This window comes from Primulina huaijiensis, chromosome 10 (assembly GCF_012295235.1).
Source record: "Primulina huaijiensis isolate GDHJ02 chromosome 10, ASM1229523v2, whole genome shotgun sequence".
Lineage (NCBI taxonomy): Eukaryota > Viridiplantae > Streptophyta > Magnoliopsida > Lamiales > Gesneriaceae > Primulina > Primulina huaijiensis.
The window spans coordinates 7,740,449-7,751,231 of record NC_133315.1 but is presented as its reverse complement, the minus strand read 5'-3'; positions in this window follow the sequence as shown (position 1 = coordinate 7,751,231).

Below are 10,783 nucleotides of genomic sequence, written 5' to 3'. Positions count from 1 at the left end.
GCATACCAGAGACGTCCTCAGGAAAAACGTCTAAGAAATCTATAACAATCGGAACATCTGCGGCTGACTGAATGGGTGTCTCGGGGACAGATATAAAAGTTGCTAAAAACGCTCGACACCCTCTATGCATGAGCTTCCTAGCCTGGACATAAGGAATAATGCACGGTAAGGGAAAGTACCTGTCCGGCTCAAATAAGAACTGTGTCATCCCAGGCGGTCGGACTAGAATAGATCTCCGCTGGAAGTCTATCAACACTGTGTTCCGCAATAGCCAATCCATGCCTAATAAGATGTCGAACTCTGGCATCGGCAAGACAATCAGATCCGCATAAACAAGGTTGCCATGAAGCTCCAGATCTATGTCTCGGACCACATTGGTGGCTGTCATCTCCTCTCTCGAAGGCAGAGTACCACTGAGTAGGCTACATCTAGCCCAACGGTCTTAACTTTGAGAAAATTCGCAAAGACCTCAGAAATAAATGAGTGAGTAGCCCCTGAATCTATCAGGGCTTTTGTAGCTGAGTCAGCTATGAACATTCTCCCTGAAAGGTTAGAACACTAGGCTGAACCCAATAATCACAAAATTAACTTATAGACATGCAAAGGCCAAAGTTCTTCTAACTTAAATTCCCCAAAAATAATACTGAGTAGAGCATGCAATCCTATCGCAATACTAGGTTCAAAACCTCACCCAAAACATTAAATCCCAAATATAAATTTAAAGCTTAAAGATACCTGTCATAAGCATAATATCGGGGTTCGTCTCCGCTGCATGGAGAGCAAATACCCTGCCTTGGGTAGGCAGATTCCTCTGAGGGCACTGCGGTAGCACGTGGTCTGGGCTACCGCACTTGTAACAATTCCCAGAGCCATACATACATACTCCAGGATGGCGGCATGAGCATTTAGGACAGATTGGATGCTCAATAGGCTTAGGGACTGCGCGTCCCCACTGCGGCTGCTGCTGCTGGAGGCCTCTGTTTCTTGGCGGGCCATGGAAAGGCCTCTTATTCTGCTGCTGATGCTGCTGAAGAGGAGGGCGGTGTGGTACCTGGACTGGTCGTGTAATGACCCGATTTAATTATATGTTATTTGGCGATAATTAAGACTGNACACACTCTCTCTCACACACTTCACCAAAAACACGCACGGATCCTCATCTCTTTCCCGTAACTTCCGTCCAAAGCTTCAAACCCATTTCGCCACTTTGACCGCCGATTGTGGCCGCACCGGTCGCAGAAAAATTCAAATAAATATACGGTTGGAAAGCTCTTGACGAGAGCTATCCATTGATACCACTCTTGCTATTTAAAATCGTGATTTCTGAAAACCCGAAGAAAACTCCGGCGGTTTCACCGCTGAAATCGCCGTCTTCCGCCGCTCAAAAGTAAAAATTGGTTGAGGGGTTTTGTTCCTTATGTCGTAAGCTTTCTTTTGATACCACTTTTGCAAATTTTCGAGAACGACCCGTCGGCTCTGATTTTCTGCGTGATTCCGGTCATCTTCTCCGGCGAGTTCACCGCCTGTTGCCAGTCAGCTTCGGTTTAGGCTCGAGTTTAGCCACTGTTATTGGACGTACAAGCTATATCGGTGCGAATGGTTGTCTATGTGAATTTAATTTAATTCCGACTCAAATATTGTATCATTACTAATTAATTATTGGGTTATTATTGTAGGTTCCGGAAATTGTCCGTGTTGGAGGTATAATTTGGTGAACCTAGAATTCATCGCAGTCACTTGAATATTAGTTAAAGAATATTTTGCGACGAATTAAAATAGAAATAATTGATTTTAGGCATTTTAGTCGCATATGGGAATTTTAGGAATTTAAAATGTCTAAATATTTGAATTTAAATGGTTGTGGAATTTTTATATGATAATAAGACCATTTAAATTAATATTCAGGTGATTTGTCTGAGTTGGCATTTCCAGGACTTTCTTGAGGATTTAAGTTACTGATAAATTAGTGAGGTACGTAGAGATCAGTTATTTTCACGATGTCTGACAGAGGCATTTGATGATCCTGTGTATGATTTATGTGCTATTTGTTGATTTATGCTGGCACATGTTTATGATGTTGTGTTTATTGAGGGCATATATTGTGTATTTTGAGTATTTGATTTTCTGGTATGTCCTAATTATGCGAAGGTCATGCCGAAATTTTTATAGGCCCAAACGCAAATTTTTAACTCACTTTTCTGCTGTTTACTGATTAATCATGATTGCATGTTAATAAATCGTTATTAAGATAACGGGCCCTCACAGTTGGTATCAGAGCGTAGACTGGGATACGCTCGTACTAGAGTTAGTACACTCGAGTTTAGGCACAAGAAATTTGTGCGCATGTGATTGATTATTTGAAATTACTTGCTCTTGTCTGGCGTGAATTACATGTTAGTATCTTAGGGATATGACATGTTGACTGTACATTGGAGTTTTATTTCGGTGCTTTGGATTATATTGACGTTATTGAATATTTTGGGAATTTAACCTTAAATTCTGTAGCATGGCTACTAGAGGAAATATAGGGAAAGGAAAAGAAGTGGCTCAAGAGTCTGAGGCACAAAATATCGGAGGAAATGACAGGGTTCCTCGAGGTAGACGCGGGCGTCCTGCTGCAGAGGTAGCCGCTAGAGCTGATGCAGAGGTAAAACAGTTGGTGCACAGAGTTGATGAAATGGAATTGGCTGTAGCTCGATTTCAGAATATGCATCCTGCGAAATTCTTTGGGAATGAAGGCAGTGATCGAGCAGAAGGATGCCCAAAACACATGGAATTCCTGTTCAACACAGTACATTATGATTCTGATAGAAGGTTGACTATGACATTTCTCCAACTACGGGATCGTGCACAGAGTTGGTGGGAGGCTACTACCAATGTACTGCAACAAACAGGTAGTCAGATCACTTGGGAGGTGTTTCGTGCTAAATTTCTCCAAGAATATGCTCCACCATCCTACTACTCAACCAGAGAATCAGAATTTCATCGACTAGTGCAGGGCAATATGTCTGTTGAAGAATATGATCGACAACTTTCTGCTCTTCTTATTTATGTACCACATGTGGCTGTCAGTGAAAAAGGAAAAATTTCAAAATTTTTGGAAGGACTGGACTTTCAAATACATGCTATGGTTATGGCTGGGTCGCCTACAACTTATGCCGAAGCTGTGGACAAGGCGATTGGAATTGAGGCGGGGTTGAGACAAGGAAAACAACCACAGGCTCCACAAATGCCTAGTAGTGGTAGACATTTTTCAGCAGGTACACCGTCTTTTCCATCTCAACAGTCCTACCAACAGAAACAAAAACAATTTAGACCAAAGGGCAAAGAATTTAAAAAGAAATATCAGTCCAGTTCCTCTAGTTCGAGCAGTTCACAAAGTGCGACAGATGGACAGTACCCCGTGATTTACTGTGATCGATGTGGAGGAAGACATCCTACTGCGCAGTGTAACGGAGTACAGGGATCATGTCATAATTGTGGGCAGCCAGGGCATTATGCCAGAGTTTGTCCGAGCCATGCACAGGGACAGATGCAGCCACAGCAGTTGCCTTATGCCAGAGGTAGTTTTCCAGGTGGCTCATCTCAGCGACCATTTGCTCCTGCACCGTCCTATCAGCAGTCTAGTTACCCACAGGTCAGGGGTAATGTGCCACAATCTGTTCAGGGTCCCCAACAAGCCCGAGTATATGCTTTGACCGAGGATCAGGGTAGAGAGGCTCCAGGCGGGGTGATCGCAGGTACTTGCCTTATGTACGATCATATTGCACGAGTTTTATTTGATACTGGGGCATCTCATTCATTCATTGCATCTGATTATGTTGATGAATATGACCTTTGGACTACACCATTTCATGAAATTGTATCTGTGTATATGCCAGCTGGTCGATTTATTCCATCTGAGCAAATTGTATTAGACTGTGTGTTGCATTTCGATGATAGCATTATGATCACAAACTTGATTGTATTCTCGATGCATGATTTTGATTGTATCATTGGGATGGACACACTGTCTAGTTATCGAGCCACTGTAGATTGTTTTCATGGTGTAGTACGATTTAGGCCATACTATGGTAGCAAATGGAATTTTTATGGTTGAGGATCACAGGCTAAAATACCGTTAGTCTCAGCGATGGAAATGTTTAGATTATTATCTTTAGGAAATGAAGATATATGATTTATGCTCTGGATGCTACAAAGAAAGAACCAAATTTGTTAGATATCCCAGTAGCGAAAGAATTCCCTGATGTCTTTCCTGAGGAGATACTGGGCTTTCCACCGCAGAGAGAAATTGATTTTAGCATCGACTTGATACCGGGTACTGCGCCGATCTCTAGAGCGCCGTATAGAATGGCTCCTGCAGAACTGAAAGAATTGAAAGAGCAGTTACAGTATTTACTCGAAAAAGGTTATATACGCCCTAGTATGTCACCCTGGGGAGCACCGGTACTATTTGTAAAGAAGAAAGATGGTTCCATGAGAATGTGCATTGACTATAGGCAGCTCAATTGAGTCACTGTTAAAAATAAATACCCTCTGCCTAGAATTGATGACTTGTTTGATCAGCTTCAAGGAAATTCTGTTTATTCGAAGATTGATCTTCGATCAGGATACCATCAACTTCGGGTTAGAGAAGAAGATGTTCCTAAAACGGCTTTTAGAACTAGATATGGGCATTATAAATTTCTAGTAATGCCGTTTGGTTTAACAAATGCACCAGCAGTGTTTATGAATATGACGAATAGAGTATTCAAATATTTTCTGGATAAGTTTGTTATTGTCTTTATTGACGATATACTAGTGTATTCGAAATCAAAGCGGGAACATAAGGAGCATTTATGCTTGGTTCTTCAAACACTTCGAGATTCTCAATTGTATGCTAAGTTTTCAAAGTGTGAATTTTGGATGGATAGCGTGATATTTTTGGGTCATGTGATATCAGCCCAAGGAATATCTGTAGATCCAAGTAAAATTGAACCAGTCTTGAATTGGGCTAGACCAACCAATATACCAGAGATTCGAAGATTTATGGGATTGGCTGGCTATTACAGACGACTCATTGAAGGATTTTCTCAGATTGCTCGACCTATTACCCAACTGACCAAGAAAGATGCAAGATTTATATGGTCAGATGAATGTGAAAAGAGTTTTCTTACATTGAAAGAGAAGTCGACAACAGCACCAGTGTTGGCATTGCCATCTGGATCAGGTGGATTTGTGGTTTGTACGGATGCATCATCAAGAGGTTTGGGATGTGTTTTAATGCAGCATGGAAAAGTTATTGACTATGCTTCAAGGCAGTTGAAAACACATGAATCACGATATCCTGTTCATGATCTTGAACTAGCAGCCATTGTTTTTGCTTTAAAAGTTTGGCGACATTATTTATATGTTGAACAGTTTATTATCTACTCAGATCATAAGAGTTTGAAATATCTGTTTACTCAATCAGAACTGAATATGAGGCAGAGACGATGGTTAGATTTACTGAAAGATTTTGACTGTGAAATACAGTATCGGCCAGGAAAAATGAATCAAGTGGCAGATGCATTAAGCCGGAAGTATCAAGATGTTATGATAGCATCTATCCATGTCTGGCAGAATTATGATGATTTATGTACTTCTGGTTGGAAATTTCAGACGAAAGGCAATCATTTTATTGTTTCTGCTTTACAATTTGAGCCGAAGATTATTTCAAAGATCAAGAAAGCTCATAAGAATGATCCACAGGTTCAGAAATCGAAAGACTTGGTTTTGTCTGGTAACCCAGATAAATACAATATCTCATCAGATGATTGTTTACGCATGAATAATAGGTTAGTGGTACCAAATATCACAGGATTGAGAGAAACATTGCTTCAAGAGGCGCATTGTAGCCGTCATAGTGTTCATCCTAGTACTCATAGAATGTACCACATACTGAAGCCATATTTCTGGTGGGATGCGATGAAGAGAGATATTTCAGAATTTGTAGCGAAATGTTTGACATGCCAACAGGTTAAAGCTGAGAGAATGAAACCTGGAGGTATGTTACAGAGTTTAGAAATACCGCAATGGAACTGGAACATATTGCAATGGACTTCGTGACTCACTTGCCCAGATCAAACAGAGGTTGTGATGCAATCTGGGTGATAGTCGATAGATTGTCCAAATCAGCACACTTTATTCCACACGATCGTACTTATGCTTATAATAAAATGGCACGATTATATGTGGATAATGTTATTCGATTGCATGGAGTTCCTGTATCTATTGTATCTGACCGAGATCCTAGATTTGCTTCCAAGTTTTGGAGTAGTCTTCAGAATGCTTTGGGTACTAAGTTGGCAATGAGTACATCTTATCATCCACAAACAGATGGTCAGACAGAGAGGACTATACAAACTTTGGAGGATATGTTACGATCAGTGGTCATGGATTTTGGTAGAAACTGGCAAGACTCTTTACCATTGGTTGAATTCTCCTACAATAATAGTTTTCAAACAACTATTGGGATGGCACCATTCGAAGCTTTGTATTGTAGAAGGTGTCGATCGCCCGTATGTTGGAATGAGGTTGGAGAAAAACCCTTGGTACAACCTGAGTTTGTTGAAGAAATGAATAAAAAGATAAATTTGATTAGAAAGAGGATGAAAGCATCTCAGGATCGTCAAGCTAGCTACGCAAATAAAAGACGCAGGCCTTTAGAATTTCAGGTTGGCGATCAAGTTTTCTTGAAAGTGTCACCGTTTCGTGGCACGATGAGATTTGGGCGAAAAGGGAAGTTAGCACCACGTTATATTGGACCGTATACTATTGTTGAGAGGATCGGTTTATTGGCTTATAGATTGGACTTGCCGCAGAGTTTGTCTGCTATACATGATGTGTTTCATGTATCTATGCTGCGGAAGTATGAGCCAGATCCATCTCATGTTCTGAGACCCGAGGATGTGGAGTTGGATAGTTCTCTTAGCCATGTTGAATATCCTATACAGATTCTTAATCGAAAGGATAAGCAACTTCGAAATAAGACGATTCCACTGGTTATGGTACAGTGGTGTAGACATGGGACTGAAGAGGCTACATGGGAGTTGGAGGCTAAAATGCGACAAGAATGGCCTCACTTGTTTGAAACTGTCACAAATTATTCCATGTACTCTGACTTTCCTATGTACTATCAGTGGTAGTTGTGTGACTAGGTTGTATATAAGATGTGTTGTGTGTTTCGATTTCGAGGACGAAATCTTTTGTTAGAGGGGGAGAAATGTAATGACCCGATTTAATTATATGTTATTTGCCGCTAATTAAGACTGATTATTTTAAATTGAGTAATTTAAAATAATGAAGTCAAATAATTAAAGTTTGTGTTTAAAATATGTATTAGAAATATTAAAATACATATTTAAATTTTATAGCACACGAGAGTTGAAATAAAATAGACCGGGTCAAAGTTCGAACTTCGAAAAGATAAAGATAAACACACATATAATATTAATATATATATATATATATATATTATAACACACTCTCTCTCACACACTACACCATAAACACGCACGGATCCTCATCTCTTTCCCGTAACTTCCGTCCAAAGCTTCAAACCCATTTCGCCACTTTGACCGCCGATTGTGGCCGCACCGATCGCAGAAAAATTCAAATAAATATACGGTTGGAAAGCTCTTGACGAGAGCTATCCATTGATACCACTTTTGCTATTTAAAATCGTAATTTCCGAAAACCCGAAGAAAACGCCGCCGGTTTCACCGCTGAAATCGTCGTCTTCCGCCGCTCAAAAGTAAAAATTGGTTGAGGGGTTTTGTTCCTTATGTCGTAAGGTTTCTTTTGATACCACTTTTGCAAATTTTTGAGAACGACCCGTCGGCTCTGATTTTCTGCGTGATTCCGGTCATCTTCTCCGGCGAGTTCACTGCCTGTTGCCAGTCAGCTTCGGTTTAGGCTCGAGTTTAGCCACTGTTATTGGACGTACAAGCTATATCGGTGCGAATGGTTGTCTATGTGAATTTAATTTAATTCCGACTCAAATATTGTATCATTACTAATTAATTATTGGGTTATTATTGTAGGTTCCGGAAATTGTCCGTGTTGGAGGTATAATTTGGTGAACCTAGAATTCATCGCAGTCACTTGAATATTAGTTAAAGAATATTTTGCGATGAATTAAAATAGAAATAATTGATTTTAGGCATTTTAGTCGCATATGAGAATTTTAGGAATTTAAAATGTCTAAATATTTGAATTTAAATGGTTGTGGAATTTTTATATGATAATAAGACCATTTAAATTAATATTCAGGTGATTTGTCTAAGTTGGCATTTCCAGGACTTTCTTGAGGATTTAAGTTACTGGTAAATTAGTGAGGTACGTAGAGATCAGTTATTTTCACGATGTCTGACAGAGGCATTTGATGATCCTGTGTATGATTTATGTGCTATTTGTTGATTTATGTGATTTTATATGCTGACTCGCATATTATCAGTTGGTAATTGATGTGCAAAATAAAATAAAATATTTCTTTGGTTCACACACATTTTATTTTAGTTAGACACATCAATACCACTGAACATATCATATTGAGCCTATCTGTTATTGAGATCTAGTTATATTTCGGTTGAGATCCGTTATATATATGATATGATATGATATGGTGTTCTGGAGATGTTTGGCTACCTTGATTCGGTCCGGCTTAGGTAGTTGCTGGCTTCGAGGCTGGTCCATATCCCAGGCATGGTCCGCTGAGTCGTGGACCAGCTCGAGCATATATGTATGATTGTTGATATTGATCGGTTGACTCCTTATATCCTGATATCTTGCACCTATACATGCATTGCATTCATGCATGGCATCATTGCATTTCGATGTCATATATCGTCGTTCTTGATGTCTCGTACTGGGGTTTCTGACCCCCGAGAGGGGGCTGTCGTGTCTTTTGTGTGTGAACATGACAGGTGGTACAGGTGGTTCGCCCTCAGGTGCTCGAGAGGAAGCCTCAGGAAGTACCAGAGCTCCTTGAGTGTGGGTTCAATTGTATTTAGGTACTGCGCGGTGTTGTTATCTCCCAGATACTATATGTATATATTTGGAGGATTGTATTATGGTATTATCGAGCCTTGTCGATTCTATGATATTTTGGGTTTGTATATGTCATGATTGTGTCTGGCTGGCACATGTTTATGATGTTGTGTTTATTGAGGGCATATGTTGTGTATTTTGAGTATTTGATTTTCTGGTATGTCCTATTTATACGACGGTCATGCCGTAATTTTTATAGGCCCAAACGCAAATTTTTAACTCACTTTTCCGCTATTTACTGATTAATCATGATTTCATGTTAATAAATCGTTATTAGGATAACGGGCCCTCACAGGTCGCTTGCCCTGGCGGTCTCTCTCGATATCCCGCAGGTCTTGCTCTGCGGCTAGAGCTCTGGAGACAGCGACCTCATAAGTAATAGGGTCAGATACCCTAATATCACGGTGCAAGATCGGCCGTAAACCCACCAAGAAATGCATTAACTTGGCCTTGGCATCATTCGCGATCAGGGGTACAAAATGACAACCCCTCTCAAATTTACGGATGAACTCCGTAACAGTCAAATCTCCCTGTCTCAGGCTCATGAATTCCATGGTCAACCTGGTGCGCACTTCCTTAGTAAAATACTTGGAGTAGAATACCTCCGTGAAACGCTCCCAACTCAGTGTAGCCAAGTTCATGGCTACTGATGCTCCTTCCCACCATAAGCGAGCATCTCCTCCGAATAAGTAGGTGGCACAACGAACTCTGTCTGCATCTCCAAGCTCCATAAACTCGAAGATAACCTCGAGGGACTTGATCCAGCGCTCGGCAATCATGGGTTCCGTCGTCCCTGAAACCTCCTTAGGACGCATCTTCATGAATCTCTCATAAATAGCTTCGGCCCCTGTCGGCCTAGATGATACTGCGGCGTTGTTCCCCGCAAACTGTGCGAAGAACCGGTTCATCCCAGCTAGCATCTGGGCATTCATGTCAGGTGGAGGGGGTGGAGGTCCGAATCCCCCCTGTCCTTGATCCTCACCGTCTTCATGACGGCGCTCATCATCACCTCTCGGGCTTCCAACCTGGCGTCTAGGAGGCATACTGTTCCATATATAACCCATACGTAACCAACATGCATAATTCCATAATTTATTTAAATGTAAATAAATACTGAATAATTAAAATCTGGACGTAAAAATACTTCATGAGAACATGCAGTTAAAATAATTCTGGCTTTAAATAAAATACATGAATGTAAAACTTACAGACCGAAGACATGATTTCGTGAGCTTCTCGAGTTCAGTAGTAGTGCAACCCTTTACAAGAACATAGGCTCTGATACCACCTGTAGAGGCCTCTAAATTCGTACTTGAAAATTCGCGAAAAAATTTAAAAATATTCTCTTTAATTAAATAAAATGCCTCATTCATAAATAAACTGATAAATAAAGTTTAATGTTCAAAAATAGCAGCGGAAGTAAATAATGTTTCAAAACGACAGCTTAAAATAATTCATTGTAATAAACTGAGTTTTCGCAAAAATAATAAATAATCTGATAAATGAGGTCCTCAGGTCTCACTACTGCCGACTCGAGTTGGCTCACTGGTTCCCGCCCTCGATCCCGACATCATCAGTACCTACAACAATCAAGTCTAGTGAGTCTAAAGACTCAGCATGCATATATCGTAAATAACAAGTAAATAGATAATAATAAAATTGCATGCGAAATGAAAATATCATGTCATGAGGAATTATAGTACTTGCATAACTG